The sequence below is a fragment of the Gymnogyps californianus genome, chromosome 10 (genome assembly GCF_018139145.2).
Source record: "Gymnogyps californianus isolate 813 chromosome 10, ASM1813914v2, whole genome shotgun sequence".
Lineage (NCBI taxonomy): Eukaryota > Metazoa > Chordata > Aves > Accipitriformes > Cathartidae > Gymnogyps > Gymnogyps californianus.
This window is the reverse complement of record NC_059480.1, coordinates 16,329,924-16,343,295: the sequence shown is the minus strand read 5'-3', so window position 1 is coordinate 16,343,295 and position 13,372 is coordinate 16,329,924. Positions and strand designations below refer to the sequence as shown.

Sequence of the window (13,372 nt, the reverse complement as noted above, 5' to 3'; positions counted from 1 at the left end):
ATTGTTTTTTGTTGACAGTAAACTGTAGTCCAAGTTTCCTCTCTTTACTTGAGAATGCAAGACATAGTTTCTATCAACACATGCTTTTACTATTTTGCATTATAAAGAAGTATCTTGATCAAGAGACATTTCTCTTCTGCTAGTATAGCCACTTAGAGATGGGGGGAATGACACGGAGTTGACAAAAATGGTGAAATAGTGACTTCAGATAATGCAAAGGCTGGCAAGTTTTCAGTTGCCTTATGTCCATTTCATGATGATTACCCAGAAAGAGAAAGAAAAAGAGAGAGAGAACTTAGCCAGCTGGGGAATTTGGGACAAAACAGATCACTCCTATAGAACATACTTGTTAAAACACCCCCAGTATTGGAGGATACGACCAAACACCTGGATGGGCTAGTGTGTACCACGTGGAGTAGTGCCAAGTTAGAGACCTGAGCTAGCTCTGAACAAACTATTGCTCCTGTATCACACAGCACAGTATCACATGGAGCCTGTAGCTCTGCCACATGAGCCTGGCCCTGCAGTGGGCTGCTTCTCCATGTCTTTCAGCAGTACTAACTTGCCAAGTGGAATAAAGCACTGATGTGTTATTCCGGCTTCAGGGGCATCTACTGTGGGACTGTGTTAGCCCCACGTGGACATGCCCTCATCATGCTAGACCATTTTTGCCTCTGATATGAATAAGTGGTGGTAAAGATAGTACTGATCCGCAGAGATGAATGTGGACAATTAAAGTAACTGAGCTTGTTTGAGTGAAAGTCAACAGCATGTGGTGAGCTGAACTATGTAGAGCTAAGGGATAAAACTGTGAGATCTTCAAGAACAGATTCTGTGCACGGAGCCCAAAAATGGGCAGTGTCCATGATCAGACTGGGGTCTGGTCAGTTATGTCAGATTAGAGTGAGCCTGATTGCATCCCAGTTTATAACAGCACAGAGGGGAGAGCACTGCTGTGCAGCACCACCTGTGCCCCCAGCTGATCTACCATTTACATCACACCATTCTCATGTCCTGTGAGTTCTTTGCAGTTCCTCGTGGTTTCTTCTTGGTGGATATGTTCTTAATCTCTTTGTTGTGAGACTAATGAACCTATTACCAGAAATTCTGACAATGATTTGGGAAAATCAATGGAGTAAAGAAAGGCTGTTAGCACTTAGTATGCTTTGCAAGCACACTACCTTGGAAGGTCATTGCTAACAGAAGGAATTATTTTCCTCTTGTCAATGGTATGGCTGGAAGCTGTTAATGTCATGCAGCACTGTGCTGGCCTAAGAGAAATGAGTGGTGTGAAACCTGCCAAGTTTTATTCAAAGGGCTGGTGTCCCTATCAGAAACCTTGCCACCTCAGTGAACTTATGGGAAGGACTGAAAAAGGAGTGGGAAAAGAATTTTTATACAATCATTTATGTGTGGTTGGGTTTTTAGCAAATTCTCATTTTTTAAATGAACTGAAATATCAGCGGTGTAGCCTTCGATGTTCAAACATTGGTGGTCATAGGGTGGCTCTACTCTGCTAATGTAAGTACAATCCAGGTGTATTAGGCAGGTGACCTGTGGAGATAGGGATGTTTTAATGCCACTGTACAAGGTACTGGTAAGATATCTGGAAGTGGAGCTGGAGTGCATGGTAGAAAGGCTCTGGAAATTATTTGAGTGCAGGCTGGCAGTGTCTGGGATGGAGAATCAGTGGGACGGGAAAGGATAACGAAGGAAGATAAATCTCAAAAGGAACCCGGGGCAGAGCAAGAACTGATGCTGGCCAGGTACACTGGGGTGAAGAGCCAGTTGGGACAACAGTGATTAGCTCCTTCCACATGATCTAATCCATCTTCTTGAGAGACTGACTAGGCAGAGTGGAGAGCAGGACAGAGCAGGCTGGGTGAGAAGACTGACCCTGTGGTGAAGAGCTTGAGGAACAGGGATTGGGCCAGAGCCAAGGTAAAGGCAAGACTCTGAGAGGGTGTAGAAGAGTGTCATTACAGCAGCAGGAGGAGTGGAAGCATGTTTGAGATCCCTGTGGTGTAAATCATTGATGATCAATAACTCTGTTAGTGCCAAAAGGCATTTGCCAGGTTGGGCCTCTCCATCCTGTGTTCTGTATGGTGCTATGAAAAATACCATTGCCTTGACCGAAGTGGGAATTCAGCCTGGATGGGGCAAGAAGCATGAGAAGATGAGAACAAAAATAGGAGATGTGCAGTTCTCAGCCAGCCTGCTCTAGAGATGACAGGCTGTACAGAGTGACTGTCCTCTGTGAGGCTGGTGGAGGTCTGTTGGGCTCAGGGAGGTCAGTTCTGTAGGTCTAAGCAAACAGCTTGGACTGTAAGTGGAAACAACCTCCCGTGTTCTTTGTCACACAGTACCCAGGAAAATCTTACCAGAACACACTCATGCCATGTCGTTCAGAGTGCTGCCCTACTTCCCCTCTTCACTTGTGGTGCCGTTGAACATGCTCCAGACCATTTGGCAGGAGAGCCGAGAGATACTGCAGGAATGCCTGAAGGGCTGTCCTGCCAGGCTCTGTGATGAGCTCCTGCCAACCCAGAGGAACAAGGGACAAGAAAGCCACCGAGATCAGAGCTGGACTGAGCTGCTAAGTTCTCTTAGACTGTAGAAACAGGACAATTTCCCCAGAACCCTCCAACTCAGCATCGTATTTGGACAGTCTGCTGGGCTTCCTGTACACCCGTGTATTCTCACTGAGCATCTTGAAAGCATTTTGGCCAGCACCACAGGTAAAAGTTCCCTTCTGTTACTAATATTCTTTTTCCTGCATTTTAATTTAATTTCCCCTATCATTCCTTCTTTTTCCACTGCACATTTCCCCTTGAAAGCTAAGATTGCACAAACGGATGTATATTCTTCCTCCCCAAGTGCATGTAGCCTTTTCTCTGCTGTTTGAAGAAATTAACATTTGGGCCGAAGTACACCTGCAATTCCCATTAACGTAACAGAGTGAAACCGACCCGCTGGTAGAGAGGAAGAAGCTCTGAACTCCCTTCCTCTGACAACAGATCTCGGGGGAGGAAAAGAAAAAGACCCAGAAGATGGTAGGGAAGTCTGCTTTCCAAGCAGCAGCAGTACATAGGGTGTATTGGCTGCTGATGGAGCCTGCATGTCCAAATTCTGCCCATATGCTTAAGCCTAGGCTTACCATTAGGTGCTTCGCTCTGAAGAGGCATGCAGTGCAACCCCTCTGATTCTTGCTAGGGTATTTAATCCTGTACTGGTATCATCCACAGATATGTGACCCAGATGGATGCGCTAAAACCTTCTGCAAATCAGTCTGTGTACGTTGAAGCTGTATACAGTGGAGGAAAAGGAAAAATGAGGGGATGGGAGGCGGGGAAGGAAGTGCCTTCTTTTGAATTTAGTTCTCACGTTGAGTGGTAGGAGGTTAGCGAGCAACTTCTGCTATGGTTGTTTATGTCCTGATCATCCATGTAGGGCATTTTGTATCTTACCCTAGAGCTGCAGTTTAGGATTTCAGTGTGGACAGAAACACGTTACATACCGGTGAAGAAGTCTAAAACAAAGAGGAGGCACACAAGAGGAACAGTGAGCAAATGGGAAGTTTGCTGCTTAATAGTGCAATGCTAGGGTGTAATTCTGGTCCCCCAATCCAGTAAAACAAATTAAATTCTGACAGACACTGTGCATGAAGAGCAACTAAAAAATAAAAGCTTTAAACAGTTTAAGTACCATGTTCCAGTCAAATTATTCTTAGCAAAGTGAGTCAAGTTATTTATTAAGAATAATGTTCGTGAGGAAATAACTTCTCTATGTTTTCCTCATCTATCTGTTCTTTCCTAGTATACTTGTTGTTTGCCAAATAATTTGGACAAGCACAGATGTAGCATGCTTCTGCTTTTGTTCGTGCAAGCTGTTCCTTGTTTGATGTTTGTGGCATATCCAGATGATAGAGTATTTTCCCTCTTTCTGAAAGGAGTGACTGAAGCGTTGTGAAACTGGGGCACTATCAGTAAGGCTTACAGAAGAACACATTAATTTGGATGAAGAATGAGACAAAGTCTCCAAAGAAGACCACAGGTTCCAAGTGTTTTGCATGCTGTGTCCTGTTAATAGATCAAGCCCAGAAAAGTCACTGGGGACAATGAGGGGTGGGGGAAGGATGCACATACTGTGCTATGCAATGCTCATCTAGACTTTGCCTTCCAGTAAGTCTTTAACTTCCTGCTCTCTAACAGGGTTGTGAAAACCCATCTGGCTTTTAGCTATCTTGCCGGCTCTGGTTACTAAAGATAAAACCAATGTATAGGACAAGATTTGTCTTATCTGAATGGTGGATCTATTTTGCTTCAGGTACTGCAGGAGCTGACTCATGAGGAAAAGATGAAAGAGTTAAGAAAGGACATGGCAGGTAACTGATTACGAAGTGGCCACAGAGAGTCTTTTGCAAGAGTTGCAGGCTATGGGAATTTTCAGACTGTCCACCTATGCTATCTTATGTCTTGTTCTGAGAGCATGAGGGCTGCATGTTTCCTTTCAGTTCCTTGCAAGGTAGCTCACGTTAATGAGATTCCACGTAGGAGCTCATCTCCTTCAGCCGCAGTTTCTCCCAAACCTTTGTATGATTACTACCTATTAGCATCTGTAATGTCCTCCTCTTGCTTTAGCCCTTCCTCTCAGACCTCTGCTGCTGACAGTGCCTCATGATTATTATGTAAAAGGGTTTTGTTCTCTACCCTTTTCCATGGTGGAGGCCTGTGTGATCCAAAATACTCTCCCAGCTCCCCTTTCTGTATGCAGCTTGTAGACAGTGCTGCCTCTTTGACAGCTGGAGCAGATCAACACCTTTCACACCACACCCTGTATTCTCAGCTGTTTTCAAAGGATGGTTCTTGGTGCTTTGTGCTGGCACGTCAGCTGGGCATTGAGTTCAAGACACTCTCACACAACTTCATGGTGGGCAGCAGCCTTGAGGACTGGCTCCTGCAGCTCTTACGCGCTTTTGGGCAGAATTCCAGTCGTACTTGCAAGATAGTCTTTGCTGTGTCAGGCAACCAGAGGATTTTGCTTTGATGTAGGAAGGGTAGGTAGGAAGTTATTGAACCAACACAGTCTTTGTGATTGTTTTATATGATGTGTATTCATGTAGTTTGAATTTCAGCATCTCAGCAGTTCATCTGAAAATTGGAAGTAGGCAGAAAGAGCAGAGGAGGTTGCGGCATTGAAAGGAAAAAAATGCAGAACAGAATTTCAGCCTGCAAGATAGCTGGATTCAAAGTGTGTTTTTCTTTTTTTCTTTCTTTAGAATAGGAAATGAATGCCAGATTCCAAACCGTATTCCTCATATAAATCAGCAGTAGCCGTTAAAGCTGAACGGGTGTAAACAGGAGCAAAACTGGGCCTTCAAAGTTCAATAGGAATTGTGGCTAGTGAGTGCCGTTTGTGAAAAGGCAGGCTTCCTGATACATCAAATTGCTGCTCACTGTTGCATTAGCCCTCTCAGTTTCAGGGACTGACACCCCAGTGTAGTCTGGGTTTGCAGTTCGTAAGGCTGGGCATTTGCAGATCCCAGCAAGCCAGAAAGCAGGATCTGCAAGGAGAACAGAAAAAAAAAAGAATTGAGAACCAAAAATAAATCTCATAGTCCAACTGGCAAATATTCCCAGGCCACAATTGTCTTTGGCACCCCTCCACCCCCCAAGGTCTCCAATGGTTCTGAGTCCCCTACCACAAGAAAATCAAGGGTTTAAAAATACAATAATTAAAGAAAATCTTGATGTCATTTGGGTTTGGGAGTATTTGGAGGTTAGTGTTGTGTGAGTGTGTTTGCACATATGCACCCTGTTTTGTTGAAGTCTGAACTGTTCAATGACTGAAACCATCTACCCTGGGGCAGAGGAAGGGTATTCCCACCTACATCTCCTCACTCTTGAGAATCTGGGAATTGGTGGGATGAAATGGCGCTTTTTGTGGAAGAACCTTTAAGGTGGCAAGTCCCTCCCCTTGCTTTGTGCCAGCTCCACCCTGCTGACCTGCAGGGTTGTGGGTTTTTTGAAGAGATGAATAAAACATGTACTATATTCAGCTTCATGTGGTGAGACCGTCGGTTTGACCCAAGTGAAGTTGCTTGTTGTTGCCTCAAATGTTCTCTACATAGGAGCAGAGGGGTAATGAGGAGAGTTGTGTTTGTATGTATCTTAATTTTTGGACTGAACCTAGGCAATACGCTTACTGGAGCCTCACCTATGAAAACAGGAGAGAGCACATTCAACAGGATCGTTCATCTGATCTATCGGTGACTGAGTCTCGGCTGCAGTAGGGATCGGTTCCCCTCTCAGTTCTATTGGCATCCATTACAGACAAAGCAGTCTTGTCCCTCCAACTTTTTCTTTCCAAATTGGTTGGGGCAAGCAGTTACACTGGATTTGCCCTCACTTTTGGGTTTCCAGAAGGTGCCTAGAATGGACTGCCAAGCAAGTAGCAGATGCATCCCTTCTCTTTGTCTGGGAGGTGCAGGACTGCCCAACACAGTAAAATGTGATGCTTTTGGCTCTGTGTGCTGTTGTGATTGTTGTATTTATTTCAAGAAGGGTTGACTCCAAAGTGGTTGAGTTGAAGGCTGCTCATTATAACCGTAGCTGATTAGAGTTTAGAATGGTGCAAGTTAAGTATGCAGATATTAAAATGATGATACAGGACAAAAACATACTTCCCCTCATTCCCATGTCAGGGAGGTAATTCCGCTCTTTTGTGTGGTTACAGACTTCTCTAATGTTGATTTCAGACAAAGTATTCAAAACCTGGTCTTCCGTGGCAGCAGCCTGTCAGCCCTCCTCTGCATACCTTATTCAGGAAGAATGTGTCTAGTTCAGCAGTTATCCCTTTGGCTTCTTTGGAAAGGTACTTGAGAATAGAGCAGATACAGCTAATTCTTTTGAAGCAATTCAGCTGATGTAGATGCTGACTGATGTGGATTCAGTGTATCTGACAATTTATAACTAGCTAATTAAGAAGTATCAGCTAAGACAGTTCAGTTTTCTTAAAATGTATCATTTATGATAGTTTTCTCCCAATTTTGTAACAATTGCTTTCTTATCACTGGATGAAGCCTCATGCCTTGCTCATCCTCCCAAAACTGACTAAGGAGAATTTTCAAAGGAGTCTTTTCAAAAGAAAGGAGACAGAAACCATCTTTGAGAAGGGACAAGGTATATAAAATTTCTACCCTAAAAAGGAAAGTTTCAGAAATGAGCATCACGAAGCAGGATTATTACAACGGACATTGCTTTTTGCTTTTACCAGGGTTTGCTCACAATAAACTCTTTATTCTCCATGTTCCATGGCCAAGTGGTGGTGGTGTTCACTGATGTATATGCTGGAATAAAATAGCTGGGCATTCATTGGGAAGGTAGAGCCTTTTGCAGCTAACCCTTGACTGAACCGTCAGTGTTTCTGCACTGATGGAGTGAGGGGACTGGAGAAGAGGCAAGTTTTATGGAATATGCGGTTCCTCTTTCTTTCCTCCATTGCAGGCAATGTATAGATGGGACCAGATCTTCAATTCTTTCATCTTTTGCTTGTATGAGCTTTAAAACTTTCTTGCTGCTTTCTTTTTAAGGATAATAGCAATGGTAGTCACCTGCTGACAGTTTAAGAAAGCCTTTACAGCACATAATACTGACAAAAGCCTAAGTAAGGCTAGGTCTCAGAGAATACAGCCTGAGTCTAAGCTCCCTGTTTCTCTGCTCCCTGAAGGGGAGACGGCCAAAGCTGCAGTCTCATTTTCCGGGAGCAATCCTCAGACGTCAAAGGGCAGGGAGGAGAGTGAGTAGCCGGAACCTTTCCTGCAGAGAGGCCGCGCTCCCTGCTCCAGTGAGGTATAGCTCACAGACCATTGCTTTAGATGTTACGTAGCGCTGGCACGTTGACATCTGGATCAACCTCAGAGCAGGTTGTGAAACAGGCAGTGAAGATCCACACTGGGAACTCCAGTGTACAGACTGGAAGTCAGTCAGCATCCTACCAAATGGTCAGGATTAGAGTTTTGTGTCTTGCACAAAGAGTATTTCCCTTGTGATGCTTGCTTCAGCATCATATGAGGGCAAGGTGACCAGGTCCTTAATCTGCCTCCTGTGGCAGCCATTTTACTGCTGAAAAACTCGCTCTGCCTCCTGACCTGAGCCCAGCTTAGCTGCTGCGAGCTGACAGGATTCGACAGCACATCTGTCAGCCGGAAGATGACAGAAGAGATAACTGAGCACAGCAGTGTCTCTCGTGGGTGGTACAGATGGGCACCAGCCATTGTCTCCCGTGGCCGTGGGGAGCTGCCAGGCTGCTGTAGCAGACCTCTGGGAGAACGAGTTCAGCCTTTGTTGCTGCTAATGGTTACAAGCAACTGATCTCTCTGTGGAAGTGCCATAAATGAAGAAGAGTAATTTTACTATTAAAAATACTAAAATCTTCCATATGGAAGAAAGGTTGGGGTTTTTTTGTTTTTAATTACTATTTATTTTTCTCATTGTGCCCTAAATATACATAGCACTGTCCAGCTGGCTGAACCACAGAGCAGAATGAAATATCTCTGCCCCATCTATAAAGGCACAAACCTATAAAGTGCAGATGACAGACTGAAGTCTCAAATCTTTGCTCCATTCACATATATGGAAGTTTTACCACTGGCTTCAATGAGACCAGAACCAGGATTTGGCTTACGCGAAACAAGCATTAGCCAAATGAGCACAAGCACATGAGTCAGAAGTTCTGGGTTGATTCCTGCTGTTCCCACCATTTGACTGATTTCTTCACTGATCTCTGCCTCAGTTTCCCCTATTTATCAGTGCATAATAGACTGAGGATGTCTCACCTAATTACTAAGTTAATTAAATTAATAAAACTCACCTTACATCTACTACTGTTTTTGTAAGAGGCTTTTGAAACTCCACTAGAGGTGCACTTTTGCTGGCATAAAACCTGTTTGTATCATAAGGATTATCAGCTCTATCTGTAAGTCTGGCGCGCTCTGCTCGTTCCCAACAGTTGTGCCTACAAAAAGACTATGGCATCATTTATACTGTAGGTGTTCAGGTACAAAGAAGCCACAGTCACTACTTTGAATAAGTGTCTGATTTTCTAGAAAACAGATGAGAGCGAGGAGCTTTCCATTTACCCCATGGATTGTAGGTTGGTTTTGAGAGGTGTCCAGCTACAGAAGCTCTGCAGACACAGCTCCAAATAAGACGAGGTCACCACTGCAGGGATATTACTGTGGTTAGTACAGGCACCGTTGTGACCATCTAAGGATTTAAATGCATATGCATGGCTTACTAGATAAAGCAAAGTGGGAGAAGCCACTCGGTGGATATAACTTGGTGTTATTTTTGGATGATTTCAGCTTCTCTCTCAAATGCCATCTTTGTGCTTAGTAGATGGTTTATCTGACTGTTGCTGTGGTTAGAGTGCAATGCATAGGACAGCATAGTTTGTGTTAATAATAATAATTAATAAGAGGGCAGTACAGTAGCAATTGTTGTCCCTTGATTCAAGCATAGCATCTCTACTGTTAAGACAGAAGGGTTTGTTCTGGACTCCAGAGGCTTTGTGTCACTTTTCAAAAGCTTTCTTATTTTTTTAGCTTTATTATTTCAAGATCCTAAGGTCTCCTGCCAGGCTTAAATTACCTTTTTTATATTTATTTGGCTTCCCATTGAAACCATCCATTCATCCAGTTTCCATAAAACCCCTAATAACTATTTTAAATTTTTTGTTCTTGTCTCTTTCCAAACCTATAAATACTGGTTTGAAAACCCAAGCTGAATTCTGTGCAAATAATCCTCTCTACCACCCCTTCTCCTCTGGTTATAAGTGGGGCCTTCAGTGTTTTGCTTCCCAGCACTTGTTAGTTATCAGTGGTCCATATGCCTCTTGTTTGGGGGGAAAAAAGATAGTTGTGACATATAAGCCAGAGACAGACAATGAGACAGACAATGTCTCAGAGATATGATGGTTGCGATACCAAAGGAAAATAGCAGCAGGTAAATTAGGTAAAACACAGTTGCACTCCACACGTGTCTTTTCTTCCTGCCTTAGTGTAATCCCATATTTAGCATATGCAGGCCCCTGAGTGAGGAGGCTATTATGCTTGTCAACAGCTCTCAGCTTTTGTGTGGCAAACACAAACCAAGCCCAACCCTCCCCAGTGAGTGCTGCTAGTACATGGGGAAAGCCCCCAGAGACTCATGACTTGCCCCCGGAGATCTTCAATCTTGTGACATGTTGGGTGGTTCTGGTGAGAGGAGAAAGCATAGCCATGTCGTGAGGGGTCTGACCCGTGCTGCTATGTAGCTTGAGAGACAGTGTGGAGGATGAAGCAGTAGAGAAGTCCCAGCAGAATATCAGTGCCTTTGGGAGATATGGTTGTTTAAAGATCTGGATTTTGGATGAGAAGCCGGCCCTGATATCTTTTTCCTGAGAGTAAGACTTGCCACTGATATCTAAGATGACGTCTGTTTATTATGGGAAAGTTTTGTTCTTGTCAAAAAGCAGACCCTTTTATGCAAAGCTAATCCCTAGGAAATTTCTCGCTACACTTGTACCAGTGGTGGTACGGAGCTAAATCAGGATGCAGAGAACCCGCATGGACTTTGTGCCAAGTCTGTCAGAAGAGGATTGGGTTCAGTCTCTTGTCTTTGTGTTGTGTTGGGTCTTCTTTGCATGGTGTAGATGCTGGGTCCTGATGGCAATGGAATTGCCTTATCCCAGCTTCTGCAGCCGTGGACACTAGATTTGTTGCAGCTGATCAGAGGCAGCTCTTCACTTAACAAGTGCCCCAAGTGACGTGAATCCAGGGTCAGATGTCCATCTCATGTCCTTCACAGATGCTCAGACTAACTGGTGTCACAAGCAGGAGGCCAGACCTAGAGCTATTGAACTCAATAGAACAAAATCCTATGTCTTCGGAAGCTTTGGATCCTCACCAGAGACAAAAGCAAATCTTCCAATAAACTTTTTCTACGTAGAGACACTGAGTGGGGCCTCTGGCCAACATCTGAAAAAGCGGGGCCTAAAATTAGGCCCCTAAAATACCAAGAGTGGTGAGTGGTTCCAACTGATACCAAGTTAGGAAAAAGGGCCCGAAATAAACAGATTCCTCAGTAACCAAGATCCTGTTTTTGAGACAAGTGTTCATTCTCACAAATCAAAACAAGAAACCAAAAAGAAAAAAGAATGAAAACATCAAATCAAATCCCAGCAAACCGATGATATTATCAGCCAAAGCATGTCTTACTAGAATGTTTTCCAAAATTCCTCAGGGAGTACCAGTGAGCCATGAAAAGGATATTGCTCTTTTCTGAAGTATGAGATTGGGGGTTTTTTGGAACACACCACATTTATTCATGTGACAAATCTGTTCTTCTGTTAGGTCATGTATCTGCTGTATGGTTCTTTTGTCCCTTGTGAAGTTTCTTCCTTTTCCAAGCTTAGGCTATAAGATATATATTTTTTAAAAGCATTTTTCCTGTCATCTTTTTGGCTTTGTGATAGACAGTATGATTATTTGTCTCATTTGGCAGGTAAAGTGAGGAAGCAATTAGCAGCAATAAATACTCTGTCAAGAGGATAAAATTGATGTCCGGGGACTATCTTGCTCTGATAGGTGTGTGTACACATTGTTCAGTACAGTCCTGTTCCCTGGCTGAAATTCTTGGGAGTACTGAAATATGAATGTCAGAAAATATTAATAGGAATGACAGCGGTCCTAAGAACATCTCAGATTTCTTTAGAAATAGTACTTGGATCTGGTTTTCAGCCCTCTTCTAAGTTTGTGGTGTTGTTCCTTTCTGCATATGATGAAAGTGGCCATGATATTGCATTTTATATTACTTTTATGTCTCAGTTAGGAACATCTACTTTATTATTTCAGGATGAATGATTAAGCAATAAGGCATTTACAAGATTATTAGCTCTTTTTTTTTTTTAATTGTATACATAATTGTTACAGTGGCTTAAGCATCTAGTATGTATTTATCGTTGTACTTAAATTGCTGTATTGTCCCAGCACCCTACTTGTCAGTCAACATCTCATTGTATAGTTGCACAACCAGAAGACAGTTTCTGATCCAGGACATCATGTACCTGCTTGACTCTACACAAAGGGAGGGGAGCACTCATACCAGCCTGAACTGTGTAGTTCCCCAAAGTGAGTGCGTGCAACAGTGCAGGCTGCTTTGAGCATCAACCAATTTTTTGGTATTTATCTGTAGAGAACTTAGGAGAGTGAGTGTGATTCCTCGCTTAGTTCTCATGCTTTTAATGCAGGATAAATAAGTAATATCTCTAAGAATATGCACCGTGAAATCCATGTGTGAGGAAGCATGTAGAGGGCATGCTGAAATATACAGCAAAGAAAAAAGATGTGTGTCTGGCTGTTCAGTACCAGAAATACAAAGTCTTCTCAGTTCTGCACAATCTCATTTCTAACAAACTTTTTTCCTGTTCTTTCTTCCTATTCTGACCATGTGAGCTCCCATTGGGTACCACACCCCCAGACTGCCCTGGCAGCTGTAGACGGGGCAGATGAGACAGAGCAAAGAAAACAGAGTTAAAGTACTCCCAGGGCAGGAGAACTGCTATACAAGGCCAATAGAGAGTCTGATCATCCTTATGAAATGCAGCAGGAGCTTCCTTTTTTTGACAAGGAATCTGAACAAGGGCTGGGTTTCTCCCCACACTGCAGTCCCTAATGTTGTGTGTCCTCTCTCTGTAACTAGATAATTCCCTAGTCCCTGTAATTGGAGAAAGGAAAGAAGCTGAATCTTCCAGAAGCCCTACTGGCAACTTGCTTTGTAGTCTAATTAAGAGGGACGTGATCAGAAACTAGAGAGACTGGCACTGTCGCAAAACCCTAGATAGACCCTGACGCAGAAAAATGGCTTTTTGCAACACTCCGCGTGGTAGAGCCTTTTCCATTTTAAGTTCAAGTGCAGTCACGGTGGCAATAGTGACTTGTTCTGTCCAGTGTCAGCTTATGATGGAACATAAATGTAGTTTTAAAAATACATATTGGGTTTAAATGCAGCTCAAAATGTCAGCATATTACTCTGTGGTCTTGCAACAGCAGTATTCTAATAAAATCACAGCCCTTCAACTTTTGGAAGACAACACAGAGAATGATACTCCTCTGGTACTCTAAGTTATATTTTCCCTTTACAGCTCTGGCAGATTTCTTGAAAGTTCAGTGATATCCAGACAAAAACAATCTTAAGCAAACCTGGACTCTGCCTAGAAAGGAATCTTGATGTTACCTATGTTTGGAGCTTCCTGCCTGTAATTCTAACGGAATGTTTTGATGATTGAAGGGTTTTTGTGAGAGTGTGTGTGTGTGTGTGGCAGGAGGTGTTAC

At 43.4% G+C, this 13,372-nt stretch overlaps 1 protein-coding gene across 2 annotated transcripts in view; it reads left to right on the top strand.

Annotated features, from left to right (window-relative positions):
• The window catches only part of OSTN (osteocrin), a 109,892-nt gene that overhangs the window by 50,902 nt on the left and 45,618 nt on the right, over positions 1 to 13,372 (top strand). The window lies entirely within an intron of this gene.